At 39.7% G+C, this 24,682-nt stretch overlaps 1 protein-coding gene across 2 annotated transcripts in view; it reads left to right on the top strand.

Moving 5' to 3' along the window:
* Positions 1 to 5,068: 5,068 nt before the first annotated feature.
* Positions 5,069 to 24,682, top strand: part of HOPX (HOP homeobox) — a 37,879-nt gene continuing 18,265 nt past the window's right edge. The window contains exon 1 of one of the 2 annotated variants that reach the window (XM_072620844.1): positions 5,069 to 5,159. The gene's annotated coding sequence lies outside the window, so the exon portion shown is untranslated. Of the gene's footprint in view, positions 5,160 to 9,114; positions 9,555 to 24,682 lie in introns of those variants that run through there. The other variant, XM_072620846.1, reaches the window with a different exon arrangement.

Raw genomic sequence — 24,682 nt, 5'->3', positions numbered from 1 at the left:
ATGATGTATAGAGGTAGTGAGCTTCCCCTCCCACTTTTGGTAACTCCTCAAGCAAACTGCTCTGTTCTCCACTTCCAATCCCTACACCCTCCGTCAGTACCTGTGCTATTTCCCCATTGCAGAATCCTAGAATGTAAGAGAATGAAGAAAACTTAGACATCATCAGGGGTGGGGAACTTGCAGGCTTGGGACCACATGTGACCCTCTAGGGCCTCAGGTGTGACCCTTTGTTCTGTGAAGTTTGGGTTCTGTCAAGAACCCTTCCATCTCTAAATCCTATAATCTCCATGTATCACCCAGGCATCTACTTTATGAGGGTAGGCGGGTCCTTGAATTAATTTGCATTAGTGGATAAAGAAAACTCTACTTTCCATCCTCATACTCAAGTTTAGTTTGAGGTATGGAGTTTTAGAGTTCCCTTCAACACCCCTCCCGCATTTTACAGTGATTTTGAGAACTAGGCAGGGTGAGAATTCAACAACAAAGGGAAAGCAGAAAGGAGGTTAGTGAGCTCTGTTAATTAGACAGACACCTGGGTGGCCAGCTTCTAACTCCCTATCATTCATGCTAGAAATATTCTCTTAAGAAGTCAGGCTCCACACCCAGTCCTTAGAAGAATGAGACAGAATACCAGCACTCCAGCAGTTTCAAAAGTCATGCTAGTGTCAGAAACGAGCAAGACATAGAAGGTTGGGGAAAAATTATTCTACCTAGCACTTTAAAAAGCCTATTTGGTGTAAATAAACATTTTTAGTACTTTAAAAAGTGAGTGCTGTCACTTTCCTATGACATTCCTCAACCTTCCCCTCTATCCCCGCAGAGAACCTCTCTCATAACACAAAAGATGCTCTAAGCAAAACAAACCAATATGTTGGCCAAATCTGACAACATATTCCTCATTCTGTACCTAAAATCTACCATATCCCTAACAATAGGTCACCATCAGTCCTCTAAAGTCAAAGATAGTCACTGTATGATGGCTTTTAATGCTTCTATCACTTTCCCACAAATCTTCGCTTCCTCCCTAGGCCTCTCTCTCTGACTCTCATTCATTTGAAGAGTCAGGATTTAAAGATTAAGGTCCTGAAAGTTCTCGCTTGATTTAAGCCTGGGGCAAAGCGCCAGATGAATTAAGAGCATGTATAGTTCCAAAACAGAAGGTAGAAGAAGTCTTATTGCTAATGGAGGAGAAAATCCCCAAGGTCCAAGTGGAGAGAGAAGACAAAGTCAAAGCATTGCTCTTTGAAGGTGGCAATGAGAGAAGAGGTAGGAGGAGCATTCTGACCTAGATAATGGTCTAGAGAAGAAATGAGGAAAGACAGAAATGTTAGGGCTTAACCTTCTCGCTGAAGTAGTTCCCAGGATCCTGTGACTGTGGAGAGGGTTTGTCTTATGGAGCCATTTAGAAGTCTGGAATGGATCCCTTTTCAGAATGTTTTTAGATACATAAAATAAAATAAGTAGAATTACAAAGGATGATAATTATACTGAAATACAGTTATCAAGTAATTTTAAAAAACAAGTTTACAGACACCATATTAAGAACTTCTGGTCTAGAATATCAAAAGGAAGGGACAGTGACATCGGTGGAAGGTGTAAATTTAAATCCCCAACAGCCTGGAGGGGAGGGAGAATTGATGAAAAAAAATGAGAGAACATCAAAACTGGCAGGGGCCCTGTGGCTAAAGCAGCTGCAAGAGAGCAGTGTGCATTTCCCAGGCTTTTGCTGAAGGCAGCAAATGGGAATATCAGAAGACAGGAAGAGAATGGGGACATCAAATTCCACTGTAATAAATCAGATTTGAGGAGTGATGAGGGACATTAGTGTCACGTATTTATAGAATACTTGCAGTTTATTTTTCTTAATTTTCTGCAATGCTTTTCCCAGCATTCCTAGCAGGACAGTATGATCAGTCTAAAATCAGAGAGAAGGAAAGAGAAGCCAGAAGGTTGAGGTAGCAAAGTGGCACAGTGCAATGGGCATGCCAGTAAAGAAGATACAAGTTCAAATCTTGCTTAAGACACTTACTAGCTGTGTAACCCCTGGGCAAAGAGCTTAACCTCTGCCTGCTTCAGTTTCCTCATCTGTAAAATGGGGATAATAATAAGCACCTACCTCTCAGGTTTTCTGTAAGGATCAAATTAAATAATATTTGTATAACATTTTGTAAGCCTTAAAAGCACTATGTAAATGCTAGTTACTATTATAACATAATATGATTTAATACATGATAGGATATTATTTTATATGATAGTATTATAGTATGATGCATTATATAAAGCTATATATATAACATTATATTAATACTATAATATATATACTATGTAATATATATAATATAATGCATAAACACTACATATAACATTATATTGTATTAGACAATATTATTTGATCATGTCATGTTAATATATTATTGTCATATTCATATAACTTTATAATTGTGTTCTCTGTGACTCAGTTTCCTTATCCATAAAATAGAGTGGTGGACTTAACAAAATCTAAAGTCACTTCTAGTTCCATGACTCTGAGTTCAGAGAAATTAATGGAACATTCCTGAAATCTTACAGTCAATTGTGAAAAATGACCTAAGATCCATCCATGCGCCCAAGATTGCCATGTCTTATTTGGAGGCAGGATGAAGCAATAGAAAAAGTGCTAGATTTGGAGGTTCAGATGCTGACTTTGCTCCTAGCTGCTGGGTGATCTTGGGAAAACTCTACGGTTCTCAATTTCTCATCTGCAGAGTGAAAACGTCTAGACTAGGGAGTCTCCAAGGCTGCTTACAGCTTTAAATCTGTGCACCTTTGTGTAAGTTGTTTCTGTTTTTCTGAGAACTGAGGCAATCCTTCTTCCCGAGTGGTGAAGGCAGGTAAAGAAACAAGGGACAGGGGAAACCTGAAACCAGTAGGCAGACATGGGATGACCTCACTAATCACTGCAGGGCAGCAAGAATGACCAAGCACTACAGCAGGTAAGTCTGTAAGGTTTCACTGGAGTGGGCAGAAAGCAGCTTGAGGCCCACAAAACATCCCAAGAGAACAGAGGTAGTTGCCTCCTCCTGCCTCACATCCTCCAAGAGATTTGGCATTGGCTGCTGGGTTTTACTGGCCTTAACAAAAGCGAGAGAAAAATGAATAGATCTAGTTAAAGGCAACACAGAGATCATCTAATACGATTCCCTTGTTTGTTTGTTTGTTTCATGTCATTTTTTTCTTTTTATATAAGGAAACTCAGGCCCAGAGAAAGTGATTGCTATGTCACATATGTGGAGGGGAAGGGAGAGGAGGAGGATGGTGAAGGCAGAGATCAAATTCTCCAAGGCCAAATCCATCAGTCTATCAACTAATTATACCTTGCTGCACAGGAGGGGAGTTAGGTCTGGTGTCTCTTTTTCCTAGTACCCAATTCATTTCTTTGATCCTTCCTTCCCAGGAAGGCAGCTAGTCTCACAAAGGTATCCCTCACAAACTCTACCCTGATTTGGATTTTGGTTTGGGACAGGGGTGTGATGATAAACGTTTAACAACTAGTTCTTTAGCTTAAAAATAAATGTTCACAGGACCTACTTTTAAATCTAACCTGCATTATTAATATTTCTCCATCACTTTCTGAAGTCATGACAACTAACAAAACAAGAAACCAAGCCCTGATTTTTGCATCTGCAGATGTATGAGATGTATATACTCACACTGAAAATTGAACAATTATCTTGTGAGCCAGTTCTAGTGAGTTCTTTCACACCCCTGGCTTTGGCACCAGTTTATGGTCATCTGTATGACCTTGGGCTTACATAGTTTCCTGGGTCTCAGTTTCCTCATTTGCAAAGTGAAGAGACTTAGAATTGCTGTCTGTTCAGGGGTGGTGAGAAGAAAAGAAAGGAGCATGCCGGTTTTAAGGCATACAAATATGATATATCATTAATCATTTCTTAAGCAAGAACTGGAACACAAAACCAGCTGGACTTGGAATTTTTAAAAGCTTAAGTTGAAATCCAAATAATTCTATTATTAAATTGTGACTTATCTTCCTTCACTTTTTAATTTTTTTATCAAGAGGAAGGAATATGGCATGCCATTTTTTTTCTTTCTTTCACATGTGGTCACTGTTTCTATGAGAATCATGTGGGCCTTTTGAGCGAAATAGGTCAGCACTTACTTTCTTATGGTATGTGCTGAAATAAATACACACAGACACTCCCATACCCAGTCTCACCCCAAGGCTAACATCTTCCTTCTCTCACTCACACAATTAATCTCACCTAATGGGTTTAACATGCTGCAAACAATCAATGACTATTGTATGCAGCTAATAAGTATAAAGGGTAACAAGCCAGTGCCTCAACACCTGCCTAATATATCTCAAGCACAGTCAGTAACATTTCCACCAATGGCAACAGACTGTGTATATGCACAGGCTCATAGATGCACACTCAAACACATCCAGTCTTTTGATGTAACTCCTGTGCAGTGTCTTTCAGTTCCTGTGTTTGGAATTGTCTTATAAGGGAGCAGGAAATCAGGAGAGAAATACCACTGGGGATTTGAGAGATCAGATTAAAACAGTTTTTGATGTTGAATGAAAATAGTATCATCCCGCCTGGCTCTTTCCCTTAGCCACTCTATTCTATACATTCAGTTCCAGTAGGAAAGCAACTTCTTGTTAATTAGATAACCGTGGGCTGGCACTCAGTTGGCATATGACCAGTGGAACTCAAGAAATCAACTTCACAGGGCAGATGTTTTGTCTAACCAAAAGTCCCATTCAAAGCATGAGAGTTAGAAGAGTCTCAGAACCCTCCTCTGTTTCTGACCTGCTCCTTCTAACCTTGGGACAAGTCCATCCTTTAGTGGACAGAGAAAGAAGAGGAGACTGGAATAGCAAGAAAACTTCCTGGCCATCTCAGATGCCGTTGCCTGAATGGACTGCCCAGCAAACCTGAATAACCAGGACAGATTTAGCATCCACATACTTTTCTGTCATTTTCATCTACCCCACGCTGCAGGTTTTTCAGGTACTTGCATGAACGTGCACACACACATACACACACACACGTAAGGAAACGTGCTATCCAAGGAGTGAGTAAGCACAACTATTTAAAGAGCTCTTCATCCAAGAACAGGGTTTCTTCAGATCAAGAACGAGCTACAATAACTCTCATGTAAGTACCTCTCACATGGGTCTGACTTTGATGAACAGAAGTAGATAAACTTAGAAACTCAGACAAAAATCTAATGGTTATTCAACTGGACCCCTCTGCAGAAAGAAAGAAAGAAAGAAAGAAAGAAAGAAAGAAAGAAAGAAAGAAAGAAAGAAAGAAAGAAAGAAAGAAAGAAAGAAAGAAAGAAAGAAAGAAAGAAAGAAAGAAAGAAAGAAAGAAAGAAAGGGAGGGAGGGAGGGAGGGAGGAAGGAAGGAAGGAAGGAAAGAAGGAAGGAAAGAAGGAAGAAAGAAAGAGAGAGAGGAAGGAAGGAAGGAAAGAAGGAAGGAAATAAGGGAAGAAAAAGAGGAAAGAAGAAAAAGAAAAAAGAAAGAAAAAAAGATGAAAAGTAAAGGAAGATTAGAGCCTGAGGCTGGGTACACATGCAGGGAGATGGCAAAGGGCTGTTAGAAAAGACTGTCAGAGATTTGAGAATTTTAATAGGGCTGAACTGGAAACTTTGTACAAGGGAAATTTCATTTGGTTTTCTTGGCAGCTGTTGAGCTCACCTTGGCATCTGTCCTATTTTTGAAAAATGTCTTAGAATGAGTACTCAAATTGTCATGCCAGAATCATATGCTTTTTAGTTGTTTAATATCCTATTCTGCAGTCTGATGTTTTACAGAAGATCTGTCCAGGGTAGAATGAAAAAAGTACTGGACTTGAAGTCAGGAAAAATCTAGTTTCAAATTCTATTTCTGGCATTTAATGATGGTATGACCATGGACATACCTCATTTTCTGAGCCTTATTTTCCTCATCTGTAAATCGGTGACAACAATTATAACACTTACCTCACAGGTCATCATGAGGCTCAAATGAGATAATCTCTGTTTAAAGTGTAAACTTTGTAAATTTTAGTTAATATTATATGATCTAGTACAATATTATTTTAATACAGTCATTTTCAGTGTGTTGATATCAAGAGGAGTTGATCTATATGTTGATCAAGTATGGTGGAGGCTTTGTGACACGGGATTAAATTTTTTTCCTCAGTTCACTTTTACTCAGATAAATTTATTTCATTGCATCCAGTAGTTGTTTGTTTTAGATTTAAGGGAATCCCTGTATTCTGGTACATTGAGAAAATGTGTGGTCTTAATATTTCAACACAATGCCAATCAGGCTTAGCTATGCAAACTGCTGAGAAAAGGAAAATGGAGTAGAAGCCAGGGACATCCAGAGCCTATGTAACCCTCAGGTCTAAATGAGAAGGTCTTATCAAGTAAGCTATAAAAAGAAGTGGCAGAGAGACTGATGGAGCCCAGCTGTTCATTCATTTGTGCAGAGTTAAAATTGACCTTTTCGGAGAAAGGCAGAGACTCAAAAGGGAGGCCACCTTCATAGTCAGCCATCACATTCAGCAAATGTATATCAAAAAGATAACAGGGAGATAAAATTCTTCACCTAGCATTTAAAAATGCATGCTTTTTATTTTTTACATCACATTCATTTTCAAACATAACCCTCTCCTCTGATCTTACTCAGAACATCTTCCTTTGTCACAAAGATTAAAAAGAAGAAAAATTATAATGGCTAGCATCTCTGTGGCATTTTAAGGTTTGCAAAGTGCTTTACCAATATGATCTCATTTTCTACTCACAACTCTGGGAGGTAAGGTTCTATTATTCCTTATTTTAGAGATGAGGAAACTGAGTCAGGCAGAAGTTAAGTAACTTCCTCAGAACACAAAGTTAGGAAGGAAAGGGGGTAGAATTTGAACTCAGTATTTTCTTTTTCTGACTCCATGTTCAATATTATTCACTGCACCATCATCTACCTGCGGCAGTACAGCAAAATCAACTCTTCTAGCATTTAGCTATTTTTTTCTTTAAGGGAATACAGCTGTTGGCTGAGAATGACCCTTTTTAAAATCAAAGCATTTATTAAATTCCTACTATCTGCAAAGCAGATATAAGGCCACCAAGTGGCACAGAGTGTCAGACCTGGAGTCTTCCTGAGTTCAAATTTGGCCTCAGACACTTACTAGTTGTTTGACCCTGGGAAAGTCACTTAACTCCTGTTTGCCTCAGTTTCCTCATCTGTAAAATGAGATGGTAAAGGAAATGGCAAAGCACTCCAGTACCTCTGTCAAAGAAAACCCAGACAACAAATAATAAACCCAAATGGGGTCACAAAGAGTCAGACATGACTGAAAAATGATTAAGCAACTAAAATCTGCAAACCACTCTGGGAGAGAGAAATGAAGTGTGATATAGACCCTCTAAGGAGGGAGCTACCGTTCTAGTTGAAGAGTGAAGACATATAGAGAGAATCACTGACTTCTTTAGAACCAAAAGATCTGTAAGTAACCTTGGGTCCAGGGGTTCTTAACATTTTTTGTCTCTTGGACCCCTTTGATAGTTGGGTGAAGCCTACTGGCCCTTCTCAGAATAATGCTTTTAAATTCATAAAAACAATATACACAGGATTACAAAAGAAACCAATCATATTGAAATAGTTATGAATTTTGTTTAAGTTCATAGATTCTGTGTTAAGAACTTCTATTCCAATTACTTTCTTTTTCCAGATGAAGAAATGGAGGCCCAGAACAATAAGTTGTCTTGCCTCAGGTTACACAGCTCTCCCTAAAACATTAAGAAATAAAACAAGGCAGTAGAGGATTAACCGCAGGAATGAGTTATTCAAACAAGAGTTGCGTAGTCCTTTGGTGGAGAAAATACAAATGCATTGGAGACCCACTTGGTACTCCTGGCTCCTCAAAACCCACTTTGACATTGGGTAAGGAGTCAGGGCTGTTTCTCAAGTGCATTCTTGGGGCAGATTCTGGTTCCATGGGCTCTATGTCAGAGGAATTACTCAGGGTGCTCCAACGGGTGTTATTTAAGGATTGTGTTAATGCTTCAGTAGGAATGTTTCAAAATTAAAGCTTCCTTTTGTTCTTATTACAATATCTGGTATAAGCAGGTGGATTATGGTTACTGAATAGAAAAAAGGAACAAAATAGATGTTATGTTGTATCAGTTACTCCCTTGGGAAATAAACTACAAGGATCCAATTGATGAATTTCTCTGCCATAGTAGGTTCTTTAAAAAAAAAAATCATCACTATTATCAGGGCCAGTCCTAGGCCAAATTATGTATTAAGTACAGTTTATCTTCATGCCCTCCCTCTGAACTTTTCCAAGGCTCTTTCCTCCTTATCAGCCCTCCCCACACCCCACACTATTCGTCTTTCACCTTTATGATGCCCCACCCAGGCCTCTTCTCTAGGACAACACATCAAGCCCCGAGCCTTTCTTTCCTTTAATTCAGAATTCCTTTAACTTAAAACGTCTTGGCCTGTGTTTCATCCTCTCAAAAACTTAGCAGATGATTCTTTGAAAAAAAAAAAAAAAGAAAAAAAATCTGATGAATGAATTAAAACCTAGGTTATTAATAGCTAAAATAATGTGTTGTCCCTGCTAGAATATTCACAAGTTAAAAGCTAGGAAAAAGAAAAGCTGGAAGAGCAAATTTCATATCCAAAAATATTGATTTATAATGGTGGGGATGTTATGGCAAATTAGAGGAAGATATGGGATTTAGAGGCAATTTCAGGATCAGGCTAGAGCAGACAACTAGTTCCCTTCTTCCTGGTTATGACTGTTCTTGGGGTACGCTATTGTCCCTTAGAGGTGGCTGCCTCTGGGGGGGTCCACTATTTAAACTGGAAATGATTTCCAGATTGCTGGGGAGCAGAGAGACCATACAAAGTCATATTTCAGTTACAGCCTCTATCTGTAATCGTGCCAAGAACAAGAGTCCTTTGTAATATAAGGCTTATATAATGGGTTTCTTCCCTGGGGATGGGAAGAGACTGGTATAATTCTCATTTTTTAGCGGAGGCAATGGAGACACAAAAAGCCAAAGTGGTTTGTGCCAGTGTTGAGACCATACCACGAACCTTTGGACTTTCCACTATACTTCTGTCACTCCCGAAATATCTTCTTAAATCATGGGAAGAGGGAGGGAAAAAAAGGGAAGGACTCACTCCCAAGAATACCACATCTGGAGCAAAACCCAGCGTTTAAGTCCCTTTTCCCCTTTTGAAAAATCTAGAACACTCTGGTTTTGAGCCCAGCAAGTGCCAATAGAGGCAGCTGTGTCTGGTGCTTTCCACCCCTGAAAAGGGGGCACCTCGTCAGCTCCAGCCTGAAAGCAGTCATACGGCGGCACTCCGCTCCTATCAGCCACAGGGCTGAGTCAAAGCCCCTATCAGAGTCAAGGGCAGCGCAGTGAGCCCTGAGCTGACAGCGCGGGCACCCGGGTTGGGCATACAGAGGAGGGGCTGGACCAGCTGGCACGCTTCTCGCCGCCCTTCTCAGCGCCGCAGCCAAAGAAGTCCTTCTGGGGCAAGGTGAGTCACTGTGCTAGAGGATCCTTGGGAGCTTGGTAGTGATGCACCCACCCTTAGCGCTCTGGTAGGTTGTAGTCACTTTAATCCTGCCAGGCACTAAAATAGTTCTGTTCTGTGCTGGACAGAGCCGCTACCTGAAGGATTTGTTAAAGGGGTGTCAGGTTGCTGGGAAAATGTGGTTATGAAAAATTTGGTGGATTTCTTTCTTACCTCCTTAAAATGCTTTTCATGAGGGTCCCTTCAGATCCTGCTGGAGGGATGGTTTAGCTGAAGGGATCACTAGATCTCTGTCTCTTTTCTCTCTCTCTGTTACCTGTCTCTGTCTCTCTGTCTCTCTCCTCCTCTTCCTCTTCTCCTAATGATTAGGATGGGTGAATTGTTCTTCCAAATGACACAATTCTTTTCAAAAGACATCTGTGGACCCAAATTTCACCATTTAAAACAAAACAACCGTCTGGGTCTTCACTATATCTGTCCTCTCTGTGTCTCAGTTTCTTCGGGTATAAAATGAGACTCTTGGACTAGGTCACCTCTCAGGTGATAGTATCATAAGTCTAGAGCTAGAGACCTCAGAGATCATCTGGTCCAACATCTTAGAGGTGAAAAAACTGAGGTTTAGTGACTTCCTCAGCTCACATAGGGAGAAGGCAGAATTAGAACTTGAGGTCTCTAACTCCAAAGCCAATACTCTTTCCATTGTACCAGAGTACCTCCCCAACCTTATTATGGCTTTGTAGATTCCTTGGAAAAAGGCACAGCATAAGAGATGAGGAACCAGGGACGGAGCCCAAGTCACACACCCAAGCTGCTCCAATTCTTGCTTCAGTTTCTCAAAATAGGATTTTAAAAAATTAATTATGTGTTTTTAGTTTTCAACATTCACTTGCCTAAGATTTTGAGCTCTAAATTTTCTCCCCCTCTCTCCTTCCCCTCCCACTCCCCCTCCCCAAGACAGTATGCAATCTGATATGGGTTCTACATATACGTTATAATTTCTTTTCTTGCTAACAAATGGCTATTGTAGGCAGAACACTGGTTTCTTTTAGAATTAGAGATGAATCCCTGCCCACCCCCATCTAATTGTTTGTAACTGGTTTCTGATAGTTTAGAAAGAGTAGCTAATAAAATGGGAACTTCAAAGTCCCTTAAGATTGTATGTAACCAAGGTCAGCACTTATGTCCAGTGAATTGCCTCCAAATAAAGAGTTCATACTTGGTTCACAGTGATAGTAGGCTGAAGGCTTGGAAGGAAGATGAGTCAGTTGTTCTGAGGTACAACTTCACTTGCGCACTATGTATATGTATATCTATGTATGTATATATTCAATGTATATGAGAGAGATAGCTGTACTCTATGTATATACTCTATGTAGTCTATCAAACCAAAGGTTTCCTCTCAGGGCGTCACAAACTCTCTGACTTGGGATTCCAAGGTCAGGCAATAGTCTAGACAGAGCAGTGGGAGATGGGCAGGGGCCTTATTTGAGTTTTTGAGTTGTGATCTAGGATGAGTGTATGACAAGATAGACCCTTTCTTGCTGCCATGTTCCCCAGAATTGCAAGATGTGCTTCTCCTACCACTCACTGGTAAGGCAAACCAGTCTAGTAGACTGAGCCTTGCATTGGTTGTCATGTGAACCAGAACCCATTTTCAGCTGCACCTCAGACAAGCAAAATTTTTTTATCCAGATTTGCAATTTTATCTGTGGATTCTTGCATGTGGAAATTCCCTCCACTGAAGCATTTTGATAACTGCTCTGTTAACTTGCAGGGTTGCCTAGGCCCCTGAGAGGTTAAATGATTTGCTCATGGTCATACTGTTAGTTTCAGAGACAAGACTACCAAGAGACAAGATCCAAGTCTACTCACGTCTGGTTCTTTGACTGAATCCAAGCTTCATAGAAGGACCACACTTAAGGACCCAGAGGGCCACCTGTGACTTTGGGACCACAGATTCCCTATCCCTTCTAGTCCTACATTTTAGAGATGAAGAAAATGAGATTTAGTGACTTGCCCAAATCCCATATGGAAGAAACATCCAGGCAGAATTAGGACCTAATGCCTCTAGTTTCAAAGCCAATACTGGTTCCATTGTGCCATGGTGCCCACCCTTCTCCCACGTTATTATGACTTTGTAGATTCCTTGGAAAAAGGCACAGTGTAAGAGATAAAGAACCAGGACAAGGGTTGAGCATGGATCTCACCTTCAAGCTCTTCCCAATTCTTCCTTCAGTTTCTCAGAATAGAATTTCTTTCCTTGTCAACAAACAACCATGGGAGGCAGAGATCTGGTTTCTTTTAGAATTAAAGATGAATTCCTGCCCACCTCCATCTAATTACTTATAACTTGTTTCTGATAGTTTAGAAAGGGTAGCTAATACGATGGAAACTTCAAAGTCTCTCCATATGTTAAGTAGCCAGAGTCTACACTCATCTACACTGAATAGCCTCCAAATGAATTTAACAGGTCCTGGTTTTCTGTCCAATGTACAATAAAAGTGTAATGAATGTTGTACTAGTTCTTATTGTAAAACTGAAGCTTCCTGGAGCTTTGAACACTATTTCACTCAGTGAGATTAGTTTAGCTAATCTACTCTATTGATTTTTTTTTGATTTCCAACTTATACTGTTACTTGATCAGTTTAGCAGTATCTTTTTTTAAATATAAAACCATGCATCTTGATTACATGCAACTTATTTTTATAAAAAGACAGATAGACAGCGCAGTAGATGGAGCGCTAGGCCTGGAGTAAGAAAGACCTGAGGTCAAATCCAAGAACAGATAGTTACTACTTGAATGATCCTGGGTGAGTCACTTAACCTTGTTTGCCTCAGTTTCCTGTAAAATAAGCTGGAGAAGGACATGGCAAACCATTCTAGTATCTTTGCCAAGAAAACTCCAAAGTGGATCACAAAGAGTCAGATATTACTAAACAACAATAATTTTTGTAAAATCTATATTAAATTTAGCTCAATAGATAGGTAGAGTAATATGGATAATATGCATACTGTTCCCTTCTCAAATGAGATAACATTCAGGAAGAGCTTAGCACTGGGCCTAGTTCATAGTAGGTATTTAATAAAATGATTGTTCCCTTTTTCCCTTCCCTTCTGCTCTCTTCTCTGTATTAGCTCCTTTAGCTAATATAATAACTATATATAATTAATTTATTAGGCATACTATATTCCATATGCACATAAAATACAATAATGCATATACCACCACTACCACCATCCAGCTTTTTCCAGATTTCTTTTCTATTAGATGCTTATACTGTGTCCAGCAATATAATATTTCCACTCTCTTACATTTATAATTCAGTAAGTTAAGGTTGGAAAGTGCCCACCATTTTATTATTTATTGATTCTTCACAATTTCCATATAATGTAGGGTAGCCTTATTAGTAAACTATGGGATTCATAAAGCAAGCATTTAATAGATAGGAACCATGAGGTAATCCTTTCATTATACACCACTCTGATCAAGTCCTTGGTAGAGTGCTCCTCCTGGTCCTCGGCCCCACCATTTAAAAAGAAGGCTTGGAAAGGATTCAGAGGAGAACCCCGAAAGATGCTTAAAGGGCTATAAAGTAAGATCCAAGACGAAAGGCTAAAGGAACCAAGATTATTTAGCTTGGAAAGTAAAAGCCTGAAGGTAGACAATAAAAGGGTTTCCAATGTATAAAGCACATATAGGTGATCGGCTGTTTTCCATCTCTTTTGGAGAGAAAACAGGGTGAAAAATGGACCTAAGTTGTAGTATTTGGCATTTCAGCTTTTTATGAAGAAGCTCATATTATGAAAGGTTGGAATGAGGGAGTGAGTTGAGTCAAGTCCACTAGTGTTTATTAAGCGCCTATTATGTATTGGTCACTGTGCTAAGCCCTGGTGAGGAATGGAGCTTCTTCTTCTGGTGAGTTTAAGAAATACGGTAGCCCAGCGTATTTTAAATGTGAAAAAAATGAGATCAGATGACCTCCTGAGATCCCTTCCCAAAACCAGTATATTTCATGAGGAAGGGAGGTGTGTATGAAATTCTTGGTCTCCAGCTAGTATTCTAGTCATTGAACCCCAATAATATGATATGACAATTCCTTCTGTCAGTTTTCATTTCCAAATTGCATTGGTAAACCACCACATCATCTCTTCTAGGTGCCATTTTCTTAAAACTCAAGTTACAGAGTGTTGATCTTTTCTACACCTGAGACACTGATTCTTCAGGAAAAGAGAATAGTATCTTTCCAAATAACATGTTCCAAGAAACCTGAAGTGGTAGATATATTTGTTGATTACTGGAAGGAATAACAAATTGATGAAAAAGCATCTATTAAGTACTTGCAATAGGACAGGCACTGGGCTAAGGGATGGGAATCCAAATTTAAACAAGCAAGAAAGTCCTTGCCCTAAAGGATTTACATTCTAATAGAAGTAGACAACATATAACTAGTGTCAGAATGAAGGGAAGAGGAAATAAAGGGGGGAGAAAGAAAAAGAGAAAGCAGAAGGGGAACCACCTTGCATTTTACAATAATTCTGTACACCTTGTTTGCATAAATTTCAAAATATTTAAACGTTAACAAGTGACAACAAAATAGAGTCAGTTATAGAGGGTTATTTTCTGGTGTCGTTTCATATCGATTCATTCATCTACATGCCACCTGAATAGAATTACCCCCAATCAAAGGCCTCCAATGTAGTGCATAGAGCACTGGACTTGGAGCTAGGAAGATCCAAGTTCAAATCTAAGTTCAGATACTTACTAGCTATCTGAACAGTCACTTAACCACTGCCTGCCTCAGTTTCCTCATCAGTAAAATGAGGATAATAATAGCACCTACCTCCTCGGGTTGTTGATCCAATAAGAGATTTGTGAAATACTTTGCAAACCTTAAAGTGACATCTAAACGTTGATTATTCTAATTGTTAGTGCCAAGAGAAGAGAATAAAATTGCTATAGGGAGGCTGAAATCATTGGAAAGAAACTTCCCTAGTTTCTTTCTTATTCTTATTAAGTATTTCATTAGAAACTTGACATTGAACCTCAGTATGAACAATTAAACTTACTCAGCAATCACTGACATTGGAACCTAATTAACTGGAATGTTCTACTGCAATTCCTGTAGAAATTGCAGGGTAACTTCCTTTTGAGACTTGAGAGACAGAGGTCTCTTAGTGAGCATGAAGCAGACTGCCAGACATCATGGTTTGGCAGTGAAAGAACTGGCATTGGAACTCTGATTTACAGCTGCCAGTTTAGTGCCTGTTCACAAGGTCATGGCCTTACCATGAATTTGATTTTCTTCTGAGCCCAAGGGCTTGCTTTATGACAATGACAGATGATCCAGTGACATCTGCCTAGGCTTTACCTGGACTCAGGACATTTTCCCAGTGTGCTTTGAGACAGGAGGCAGAGAGTGAGCATTCTGCCCTGATTTAGCCCTTGAGCTAAACCAAGAGGGAAAATGAATACACATTCACCTCACCCCGGGTAAAAAACTAGCATGATAACAACAAAGTCAAAAGGTGACAAGGAGACAAGCAGCACTATGTTGTGTTGGACTTTGATTCGATGTGTGTGCCAAGGGACAGCAGGTGTATGGCAGCTAGTGCTAAAACTCTCCATTGTCCTGGGGTTAGAAACTACTTATCACAACTGGATGTTTTATGTTCTGAAGATTGTTTATTGCCACAATAGGCACATGGTGAGTTCAGTAAACTGCAATAAATTACAGATAAAGAGTTATACAGAAAAAGTGGTGAATCAAAGAGAAGTATGCCTAGGGATGAAAATGGAAGCAATCATCTATGGATGGTTCACATGTTCTCTTGGACATCTCATGAAAGCCAAGAGGTCTAGAGCAGGGGACTTTTAACCTAGGGTCTTTGAATTTGGCATATCTATCTGTCTGTATACATATATATGCACATATGCATACATACACATATATACATACATATGCATATATACATATATGTATATGTGTATACATGTATATTGTGTATATACATACATATGTGTTACTCAGGGTCACTTAGTAAGTGTCTGAAGTCATATTTGAACTCAGGTCCACCTAACTACAGGACCAGTGCTCTATCTGCTATGCCACTTAGCTGCTCCCAAAAATATGTTTTTTGATAATTGTATTTCAATACAATTGGTTTTCTTTATCTTGTAGATTTTATTTTATGCATTTAAAATTATTATTATGAAAAAGGGCCTATACACTTTACCAGATTGCCAAAAAGATCTATGACACAAAACGGTTAAGAATCTCTGATCCAGAGGAAACCTCAAAAACACTGGGTAGACTCCCCTCATTACATGAGGACATAGATAGGAGTTGAACCTCATAAAAGGGTTTGAATGTGTGGTGACCATCACTGGAGGAGATACTTTTATCAATGGGATCCCAGATCCTTAGTGGATCTTAACGTTGATGGTTTACTATTGTCCCTTATAAAAGCATATTCCTAGCAATACAAAGAATTTTTTCTGAATTTTCCAAAGGGTAAGCACAACCTGAAAAGGTTGCACCTGTTTGTTTTATGCAAGGTCAAAAAGGAAATTCATAAGGATGGAAGAGATGTTTAATTAGATTTGCTAGAGCAGGAAAAAAATGTGACTATCTTGTTTTACCTATGTAATGATCATATCATTTCTGTGCATTCAAATATCCTGAAGAAATAAATACATTAAAAAAAACAAAACTTAATCATGCTAATTTCCTAGACCTTGAAATGAATGGGCCTTCCACAGAGTCACGTGCAGGAAGCATTTCAAGAAATTTTTGTCAGAATGGACACACACAAAACAATAGGATGACAGTATTTTACAGTCAGCTTTCAATTATCTATTTGTGGATTAGCCAAATCAGATTTAAAATACTAGACTGATTTCCGTTGCTGGCAAGCATGCTTTTGGACCACCTCTCCTGCTGTCAATTCATGTGTATTCAGGGGATAGAAAGCAAGTAATATTGGCCTCAATAAAATAGAATGAGGAAGATAATTGGGTAACCCAAAAATCATATGATATATTCCCAAGCTCAACAAAAATTAGAGCAGATTTGCTAATGAGCTGTGGCTGTTTGAATTACTTGGCTCCCCTACTCAAGCAAGAGAGAAAGCTGATTTTATAACCTTAATATTTGCCTGCGTAATCCAAATTTCTCATTCAACTGAACAGTTCTCCTTAGGTAAGTATAGAGATTTTCCCACAGTGGAAATCTTTTTTCTAATATTTTAGCACATTTAAGCTTCAGAGATTTTATTCTTAGAAGGCCTGGGATTCCTTAACTTCATCAGCTTAACCCCACCCAGGTTACCTATCTTAAAAAGCCCTAAGCACATCGCTCTGCGTTGTAGCAATCAGTATAGCATCCCTATTGTTGCCATAACAGTTTGAGCTGTGAACACTCAGAGGAATAAATTTCCCAGAGGATGTAAAGTGAATGGTTAGCCAACAACACAGCAATCACGAACAGTACTTGAAACAGGCAGGCACCCAAATGCTGGAAGACAGCATCCCACTGGTACAACGTAAGCTTCTTAGGGACGGAGACTCTCTTTTCATTTTGTCTTTGCACATCCACCACCTAGAGTCTACATAGTAGAATTTAGAGTCTTTTCACTCCAGATGTTCACACAGGCCATTTATGCTCAACCTGTGATAGAGCCTTCTTAGCTCTCCTGGATCTGATCAGCCACAGTCAGACACACTGACCCCAACATGGTGATGCCATTTTGGTCTTTGAACACCAACCAACCAGTAAGTTCTTTAAAAGTACTTGTTGGATTGGATTGGTGGAAAATGGAAAATTCCACAGGGCAAATTTCCCTCATTTCTATTCAAGCTGCCATAAAAACCATGTCTTCTCCCCAACCCTCCACTCTCCAAATAAAAATCATTTGAAGTTATGTCTTCTAACACTTAACTACAAGGCAATACCACCTCTTAAGAAGCAAAATATAGCCTCCTCATATCTCTGAAGGCTGTAGCCTCTTCTGCAGACTTCCTATTGAGATAATACACAAACCTACTTGTTTGCTGACTGTGAAGGCTCACTGAGCATGGCAGGAACATCTTGGCTTTAAAGCACACAACGGACAAACCTCTTCTTTCACACCTAATCACGGGTTGCAACACTCAAGCTCAGAACATTTCCCCAGCATTGTCACTGTCTCACCGTGCTCGGAGACATGTTACAAGGAGAAAAAACTATGCCCTGCTTGGCAGATGGAAATATTGTGCCAAGTCAATCATCCCAACTAAAGGCATTTGCTCATTTGCTGTTCCCAGCAACCCCAAGACAGTGCAAGAGACATACCTTGAATCTCTGAATGACTTTAATACATGTCTCTTGATTGCTGGGATGATTTAAACCTAGGTCACTTCAGACATTAATGGAAAAATAGGATTTTAGAGCCCCAAGTCACCTAATTTGCTCCCAACATTTTTCTGGCCTAAGTCTTGGTGCTTTTATTCCTTCTAGCTATTGTTATAGCTTAAAATAGTTCTGTTCTCCCTGACTCCATAGCGCAGAATGTGATAGTATTACATTATTGCTACACAGGCATTTGGGGTGTATGAGGTGTGCAGGGAGGACTAGCACCTCTGGTGTGAGCACTTTCGAGCCTTTCTCAGGGCTGCCCATGAGAGTTGGTATCCAACTCTCATCTGTGATTCTAAGAAGCTCTAGCATGTATACTAGCCGTCAGGTAAATAAAGCAGAAGGTAAGCAATGAGTTAGGGAATGCCTACCCTAAGGGTGTGAAAACCTCCCCTGGAGGAATGGGAGATGAGAACAATTTGTTCCAACTGGTCAAGAAGCCATTAAGGTGACTGAAGCAGATGCTGTGGAATGCCCATAGCTTGGGCAGACATCAAGAGGCCAAGCTTATTCACTGCATCCCAGGCCATCACTAGCCATCTTGTCTTTTACTTTGCCACTGGACTTCAGTGACTCTGGAAGGGAGAGCAAGGCTGACTCTGTGCAAGTCAAGACATCACTCTAACAAAGGACACAACCTAGGCATTGCCACAGTTTAGACACCTTATTTACAAATGCCCATTATAAACACACACATGCACATACACACACACATTCACTCGCATCAGCCCCCATACCTTAACCTAAACTGCTTTGGCCACAGCCCCTTCATAAGTTTGGAATTTTCTAAAAACAGATGATGGAAATGGTATTTTCAGCCAAGAGTTCACCATTCATCCTTTAATCCACCCATGTTTCCTAACAAGCTAAATGCAGTATCATCACTTAATTTATACCGTACACCAGCAAAGATACACAAAGTTAGTTACTGTCTTTGAGATTTACACAGGTTTCCACATGTAAGACTCTGGACTAACACAGAAGTTGAACTGTCCATGAAAAGGGATCAGCTTTTATACAAAGCATTTAATACCCTAGGTTCAACGAATGAGTAATTCATTGCTGGGATTTATGTAAAGCTCTATTTATAACAGCTTTCCAGAAGTGTCTTATTATTGTCTCTAAGTAACTGTAAATGGTCTGGCCCTAGTAGGGCAGGGGTGAGGAGTGGGGTGGAGAAAAGACTCTTCTAACAGCAGTTTCTGTGAAGAGGGAATAGGGGGTGGTGGAAAGGTTACCGGACTTGGAATCGGGAAGATATATAGCTTCAAAATTCTCCTTTAGATACTTTTTCATCGTGTGATTTTGGGCAAGTCATGTAATCTCTCTGACTCTGTTTTCTTATCTGTAAAATGAGGGGGGCTGGACTCATGGTTTCTAAAGTCCTTTGTAGTTCTAAATCTATGTTCCTACAAGTAATCTATGAAGATATATTGAAACAATAAACCAACCACTTAGGTAAGCTGCATAAATCTGACAGCAGGTGCACTGAACTGAGAGGTAGGTATTATTCAGCTTTCTCCATTCTTATAGAACAGTTTCACTTTGAGTGTTATTATGAACCAGTTCTCGATCAACTAAAAAAGAGCATGAGGCAAGAGATGGGCAACCTGGCCTGTCTGGTATTAATTGAAACAAGTGGTTAGTCTCTTCAGCTAGGCCAGAAACAGTAGTGAAACCTACCACAGGCCCCAGTCTCAGCCTAGCTAAGCATCAGTATTCTACATCCCTGGCCCTTCGCCAAGATATCTCCACCCTTCTCTGCCTTCTTTGTCCCATCTGTGCATTCTTTCTCTGCTCTTAAATATGGGGATGAGATTTACTGTGTGCGATTCAGCTGTAAACTAAATAGAGCCTCTGTTGCTCCTATTTACAAGGCATGTGCTTTGGCAGGATAATTCATGGGTTAAAACAACAAGACAACACAACACTCCAGGAGGCAGAGAAGGGACCTAAGTTATTTCTCCACATTTCACTTTTTGGTTTGAACATGCTTAACCCTGGCTGTGATAAGGAACAAAGCGGCCATCACGGAGGAACTTTTCTAAACCAGTTCATGACGATGACCGTCATTGGCCCCTCACTACACACACAGAATGGTTTGACAGCTGTGGTGTGGCTTCTCTTCTTTCTCTGTCAATTAATAGGTGAGAAATGGGAGAAACTGGGGAGTGGAGAAAGATGAGCTATCAGTAGCATCGACACTCACCTTCAAAGAAATATTCTTTTTTTGACCACTTTGCGTTATATATGAATACCTAAGCCTGACAAGGAATTTTACTTAAAATATGACCCTCCCACACTCCTAACCCATCCTTTATGGAAGTGGAAGATCCACAGGTTTGTACATTACGCATATTTTTGGACTGTTTTTAGTGTATTGATTGTGCTGACTTTTCCCTCTTTTTTGTCTTAAAAAGTACTATTTGTTACTTGGGATGACTTTCTGGGAGAGAAAGGAGGAAGGATCCTGGAGGAAATAATGTTGATATAAAAGACAAAAGACAGCAATAAAAGCTCATTTTAAACAAATAATAAAAATTTAAAATTAAATTATAAAAAAGACCCCCCCCCCCCAATTAGGACCTGGAAGATATACTAATGAAAGCTGCTTATGTAGTAGACAAATATATATGGGATATATATACATTATATTTACATATATACACCTATACCTAAGAAAATTAACTCTGTACACCTATTTGACCTTGGATAAATCAGTTTAAGTCCCTGGGACTCAGTTTCTTTAACTGCAAAACAAGAAGATATCAGAACTCGGTGATCTCTAAAGTCTCTTCTGGTTTTAAATCCCACGATCCCTTTTTAGTTCCAAGTCTGTGATCCTGTGATCAAGTTTACTGTTGATTCAAACCAACTCATTGGATCCTTCCACTCAAATGCCAGAGAGCAGCAAATAGAGACAATGGTGCATTTGGTAGAACTGAATAGCAAACACTTGAGTTGACAGAGTGACTTAGTAGATGATGCTAGACTGGAAGTCAAGATGACCTAGGTTCATATCCTCGGAGCCTCTAACAAGAGCTGGGAAGGTCATTTTATTCCACTGAGACTTTATTTCATCATCTCTAAAATGGTGACAGTACACACAGCAGCTGGTAGGAGGAAGGCTCATTTGGAGATTGTGTTAATCACTGTGCAAACTTTAAAGATGTATATTATATATATGTGTGTGTGTGTGTGTATGTCAACCATTATTATTATCCATACCCATATAATTGAACCCACAAATATAAATTAACCATCAATCCAGTCCTTTACTCAAGAGGATTTATGAGTTTGTCACTAGGAATCACCATGTAGCACATGATAGGTATTTTTAATCCCACCTTACATCAATGTTGTGAGATAGCTAGGTGGAGAAAGGGATAGGATAGAGTTCAGGAAGACATGAGTTCAAATCAATTCAATTCAATAAATATTTATCAAGTGCCTACTATGAGTCACTTGTGGTGGCTGGACCAGCCTCAGATCTTTACGAACGGTGTGACCTTGGGCAAATCATTTAACCTCTGTTTTCCTCAGTTTCCTCAGCTGTAAAATGGGAATAATAACACCTGTCTCCCAGGGTTGTTGCGAGGATCAAATGAAGTAACGATTGTAAAGCCCTTAGCACAGTCCTTGGCACATAGCAGACCCTTAAAAATGCTATTTTGATTGATTGGGACAGACAAGTCAGGTATGACTACATCCATTTTACAGGTGAGGCAAAGTACAGCAAAATTCAGTGACTTGCCCAAGATTCCTAGTAAGTGCAGGAGCTGGGCCTAGAACTTTTATCCTCCAACTCCTAGTCAAAGTTATTTTTTTCCCCAAGTTTCAGTGAAGAATCCTCAGTTCTGCTGAGTTTATAGTTAGACTGCAGCCAAGCTACTAAATGTCTTCTTTCTTTCCCCTTGCTTCATGGGTTTCTTCAAGACCCAGATCAAATCTTAAACCTCAGCAAGAGGTCTTTCCAGGTATCCCTGTTCCTTGCCCCACCTCTCCCTACACACACACACACACACACACACACACACACACACACACACACACACACACACATTTTCTCTGTCTCTGTCTCTCTCTCTCTCTGTTGGTGCCTTCTCCTCTGAGGGGAAGATAACTTCCATTTATTCTATATATATCTTGTATGCACATAGTGTTTGCATATCATCTGGCCCATTAGAATCTGAGTTTCCTGAGGCCAAGGGCCATGCAAGCACTTAATAAATGCTAGTTGGAGGATTGGATGATTGATTAAAGAGGGCACAGCAAAGTGGCAGTCAGTCTGAATTTACAGTCCAGTGGTCAGTACATGCGGAAAGGACACAAGTAAATAAATGGAACATACAAGATTAATACTAATTGAGTCAAGCAGCCAAGCTCCCTAGAACTTCAAGAGGCTGAACCAAAGGGATTTATTCCTAAGTGTTGTGCACTTCTAACACTGTGTGGAGTCATAATTGAGTCTGACATGTTTGCTTGACAAGTTGTGGGAACAAGAGATGATATAGTTACCGATGACCAAGGGGAATGGCATGTGCTCCTCTTCATTTACACATTGACATTTCTTTTCCTTCTTTCTTTGTCAAGCAATACACAACATGTTCTGTGAGGACAGAGTGTACCTGACTCACTTCTGTATTAGCAGCCAATGTTGTGTATTCTTGTTTCTATAATACCAGGCAAAATGGGCGGAGTTACGATTCTGTTGGCTTCTGACCTCACCTTGTGAGCTTGAACAAACCTGCTGAAACGTGTGTGCCTTAACCAAAGCCAGGATTAGGGTTAGGGTTATTGGGAAGGAGGTCACAAGGGATGATGTGATAGTTCTTAAATACAGACTTTAGAGCCAGAAAACTCTGCCTTTGGATGGAGGGTGTGTGTGTGTGTGTGTGTGTGTGTGTGTGTGTGTGTGTGTGTGTGTGTGTGTGTGTGTGTGTGTGTGTGTATGTATGTATGTATGTATATATACACATATATACACCCATTTATCTATTTATATGTATATATAGTGTATGTGTATATATGTGTGTATACATATATGCATGTATACACACACACACACATATATAGTGTTTACTGATGTCTTATTTTTCTTATTTTTTATATCTTTGGAGTTTTCTCAAGTATCTTTCTTTCTCCCTCTCCCAGAGAGACATCACATGTAATAAATAGCATTTTAGAGACAAAAAAAAAGAAAGAAAAAGGAGAGAAAAAAATCAGCACAACTGATCAATACATTGAAAACATATATATATGTATATATATATACACACACACATATATGTGTTTTATGAGATGTCAAATTGGATCTGTTACAGTAAAGCCTCAAAGTAGATATACAGGGAATACTACTTTTAGATCTTGCCTAGGATATACAAATGTCATATAGTGGCCTCAAAGTCCTTCATATGTAAAATGAAGTTTGAAAAGGGGGATGAATTCTCTTTCTTTTTGCTTCCATAGTGAAGAAAACCTCACTGAGAAAGACAGCAAGAAAGCTCTTTTGAGACACTGGCTAAAGGTCTAGGTGGGAGAATTGATGAAGGTAGCATAGACTATGGGAAAGAATCACCAAGATCAATTATGGCCCTTGGTCAAACTGAAATGGATGGTGGTTAAAATGGGTGCTACTCACCCCCTTCTCCTACCTTAATTCACAGCTATTTCTTCACTTTCATACTAAAATGTCAATAACAGATAATGCAGTCTCACTTGGGGAAGGAAGGAGAGAGGCTGCATTTTAACAGGGATTAAATCTTAAGCTAAAGCAATGAACCATCTTGGCAGAATTTCAAGCATCCCTAAAGCAAGAGAGTGAAAGATGTAGGGGATTAGAGGAGATTTTGCCCCCTGACATCATACCACAATTCCCTATTCCTAATCCTGGTCTGTCTCTGCCTGTATACTTTGGAAAAATCAATTCATTTTTCTGTGCCTCCTTTTCTCCATTTGCAAAATAGTATCAATCCTACCCTTGCCCAACCTGACAATAATGCTGTGAAGGGAAAGGAAAATTGTCTCTGTGAAAATGCTTTGAGCTGACATGCTCCATGGCATGGGAACTCAGTTCACCCACTAAGGAACATTATTGAAGGGTATTTGATTCAGCATTAACACTGTATTTGAAATCCAACACACAGTCTGAAATATTTTCCTTTTCTCCTCTTCCTTACTCAGTCATTTGTATTAATTCCGTGTTTTCCGTTGGGAATCCTGGCATTCACTGGGTTTTGCCTCTAGCCAATAGCTCCATATTTGGTGTAGTTAATCACATCTTACAAATGTGGATCCAAGTCTCAAGACTCAAGAGTTGGGAAAAATGAAAAGAGCACTTAATGTCAGGCCAACAAAGGATTTGGGTTGGGGTCCTAATCTGCATATGGAAAGTTTACTCTCTCCTGTGTGGCTCACAGAGCTTTTCCATCCCCTTCTGCTATGAACCCATAAACACAAGGAAATGCACAGGGTGGGTCAACCACAGGTATTTATGAGAAATGAGTGGACAGATGCAGTGTTGATCAGACTAGAGGAACTCACTTGGGACTGGGTGCCAATCACATGCAGATGGATTAGTTCCTCCACATTTCCTACATCTGTACGTTACTGAGCAAAAGCTCTTGATTTAAAAAGAAAAAAAGAAAACCCTGTCCTTTGGCACTTGCTCCTTTCTTGAGTTTTCACTTCTCCAGTATCTAGAGGCATGGATTAGACAGAGGAAACCACCAAACTGGC

This window comes from Notamacropus eugenii, chromosome 6 (genome assembly GCF_028372415.1).
Source record: "Notamacropus eugenii isolate mMacEug1 chromosome 6, mMacEug1.pri_v2, whole genome shotgun sequence".
NCBI classification, from domain to species: domain Eukaryota; kingdom Metazoa; phylum Chordata; class Mammalia; order Diprotodontia; family Macropodidae; genus Notamacropus; species Notamacropus eugenii.
The sequence above is the reverse complement of the archived record's forward strand: the minus strand, read 5'-3'. Positions and strand labels throughout refer to the sequence as shown.